We start from the raw sequence: 3,234 nt of genomic DNA, 5'->3' as shown, positions 1-3,234 counted from the left end.
GATTTGTAACTTCACGGGTCGGATTCAAAGAGCCCCTCGGCAGTTGTAACTTGTGTAATACGAAACCCTCGGCTCCGCCTCCTATATAAGGGGGAGTCGAGGGACGAAGAGAGGACCGATCTTATTGTCAATCCAACCCTAGTTTTTAGCAGTCGAGTACCTTTTTCGGCTGAAACCTTCGAGATCTACTTGCCATCTACTTCCTCGGAACCCAAGTCTACAACTTGTAGGCATTGACAAGTTAATTACCTTGTCAATTGGCACCGTCTATGAGAACTAGAGGTGACAAGGAGCTGATCTCGATGGCACCGTCAACATCTTCGGGAACATCGTCAACATCGTCGATAGCAAGAAACGTGATGGACGGAGGTAAACAGATCGAAACTGGTCTTGTCGATGGACACACCCCGACACTGCCGGCCAAACTTCTCCGGCACTGCCGGCCCCACCGGCACTGCCGGCCCCTCCCAAGTCAATTTCATATGGGCCGTCTATTTTCATATCTATGGTTAACTTATCTTATGTGTAATGCCCCTTTTACCCTTGGACGAATCTGGACATATATGTATCTCATAGACCAGATTTGAGATTAGACTTGAGCTTTGTCTCCCTAGAACTATGTTCTTTGTATCAAGGCACTCTTGAGGGATTCTACTCTTCATGGATGATTCAAGGCTTCCCCCTCTTTCATCCAAGTTCTAGTTTGAATCTCCATCACCAATCTCTCACTTCTTGGATTCTACCAAAGGGTCTCTCCAAGAAGTGGTTCTATTGGTTTGGTCTAACCTACCAAGGGAGTAAATTTGGTTTGTGTTGGGTTGTGTGTGTTTTGATTTGAGTTTTGTGTGTGTTCTTTCTCTTTCCCATCCTTACCATCCACACACTTGGTCAAATTCGTGAGATATGGGCACTCCCTAGCCCTTAGGCCTCAAGAACACTGATTGAAGAGGAAGAGGAACTCAATTTTGCTGGGCGAGGGGAAGAAGGCTCATGCTGAAGAAGCAGTTGAACAGAGGAAGGGGAAGCCAATCTTGCCGGCGTGTGCGATAATGTGGATCAACCGGCAGTCTGGCATCCTGGCATAGCTGATCTTATCTATTGGCCCGAGGAGACCTGGCCTCGCATCTGCTGGTATAATCCTCTCTCTCTATATATGAAATAGTGTCTTATGTCAGTTAACCTTATCTTCTTTTATCTGAGTCAGAGAAACCAATTGTTCTACTCTCTTTGGCATTGCAAATATGTTTGAACCAAATGGGCAAATTTATGAGTTCCACTCTCCCGGGCAACACAAACTTGTATGGACTAAATTAGCAAATTTATGATTAAATAGCTAGCTACAGCAAGAAATAACAAAAGGCAAGTGAAGCAAAAGATTGTCAACAGAAAGTACAGAAGAGAAATCACTAAGAGTAGCATAAGTTACTGATTACAATACATCACAAAAGTAGCCATTATGCTGAGCTGCATCCTGCTTTCTGAAATTGCATGAACTTTTATTTTATAGATAGCTTAAATACAGGACAATCTGAACAGCTAACTATGTTGCCATCTGAGCTTGGACACGTGACACTACCTGTCCATATATTAGGAACCAAATAATACAACACAGGACACTATCTATGCATATATTCTGAGGGAGATGCATGGGATCTTCACGGTAGGATGTTTTGGATCGAAGATAATTTCTCTGCTGCGCCAAAGTAGACCAGTGGCGGATCAGCCACAAGATTAGGCGTCAGATGTGCAGTTCCTCTTCTGAATTGGGCTCATCTGTTCTGCATCTGAGTCTAGGAAAGAGTGTACTATTAATTGTTTCTGTATGGTTTATGGTAAACAGATTTCACTCCATTGGTACTGCAAAAGTTAAAATAAGTCAGATAAACATTGGAGTATACATATGCACTGCTCTAGCAGGTACAATCTGCAACCTAAAACTGATACTGGATCATTTGGCCGTCTAAAATCTCATTTTGTAGAAAGAGTTGCACGCGTTCATCTGATCACTTGAAGCAGGTTCTCGGCGTGCAATACTAACCAAAAAAATTAACCTCTAAATATGCACTAATTACTAATTTCTTAAGAAATGCAAGCTGATAATACTAATAGTTATATACTTTGCATGAAAACTAGGCAACAATATGAACTCCAAAATAAAGCTTCCGCAAATATGTGCAATAATACATTAAAGCATATGGGAGATGGCATGACCATGACTAATTAACATATATAAGTGCATCGTTTTACTCCCAGTAGGATGCAAAATCCACATATACATCTAGTAGATTAAATAAATCCTAGAACGTTGGTAGTTGGCAAAGGACCAGTCCTATAACCTTAGTTTCCCTAGTGGGTTCTTAGATTGTGACTATCTTAAATTTTGCCTAGTCTTAAACTCGAAAGGAGCCATGTAAAATTGCTTATAAGAAAAAAACTGATATCCTGAAACAAAGATAATAGATGTAACAGTGCAAGGAGAGATAATAATCTGAAGAGTGTGTAAAATCAATATACAATTTGATGCTGATGTAAGCCATCATTCACTTATTGAGTAATTAATTTGATTTTCTATGAAGGATATGAACTTTATTTTAAGGAGATATCCATCAAGAAACCACTTTAGAATCCACAAATTTACTGCATCTTGATCCTTTACTTCTGATGATCTTGAATCGAACAGGGTAATCGTGTCCTTGTGAACTTTAATCTGTCCAATACTCAAAACCGGAGGTCACCAAAAAGAAGGATCAGCATGTAGGTGAACCATTGTATTGCTGAGCATTTTCTATGATCAATATATGTCAGCTCGTAATACCGAACACAACTCACTGTAAATTTTGAACTGCCACAGGTCTGGCTAGAACCGGCAGCTCCATCTCCAGTAGGGTCGCAGAGGAGAGGAGGCTGAAGTTCTAGACCAGGATACCAGCGCTCCAAGCCGAGACTGACGCCGCATCCAAAATCGCAGAGCCTGTAGTACTTCCAGTGGGCAAAGTTCTGGGTGATATTTTCACCATTGTGTTTGAAAATATGAACCAAAAAGACCAGAGAAGGTACCGTTGCTTCCTTTCTTTCTGATCTGCATATAGGTGACATGGAGATGGAGGGGAGAAGAGCCAAACAATTTTAGAGGAATAGATCACATATTCCACCAAATTGCAGATGGAAAAAAGAAGTTAATATCACACATTACATAGATGTGGAGAGGAAAAAAGAAAGGTTTTTCTACAAAGT

General features: G+C 41.0%; 1 long non-coding RNA gene across 1 annotated transcript; it reads left to right on the top strand.

Moving 5' to 3' along the window:
• The first annotated feature begins 708 nt into the window (after positions 1 to 708).
• Positions 709 to 3,005, top strand: LOC124702875. The gene is made up of 3 exons (XR_007002745.1): positions 709 to 1,131; positions 2,681 to 2,754; positions 2,852 to 3,005. It is a non-coding gene; the product is annotated as an uncharacterized LOC124702875 (long non-coding RNA).
• Positions 3,006 to 3,234: the final 229 nt, after the last annotated feature.

Source organism: Lolium rigidum, chromosome 3 (genome assembly GCF_022539505.1).
Source record: "Lolium rigidum isolate FL_2022 chromosome 3, APGP_CSIRO_Lrig_0.1, whole genome shotgun sequence".
Taxonomy (NCBI): Eukaryota; Viridiplantae; Streptophyta; class Magnoliopsida; order Poales; family Poaceae; genus Lolium; species Lolium rigidum.
The sequence above is the reverse complement of the archived record's forward strand: the minus strand, read 5'-3'. Positions and strand labels throughout refer to the sequence as shown.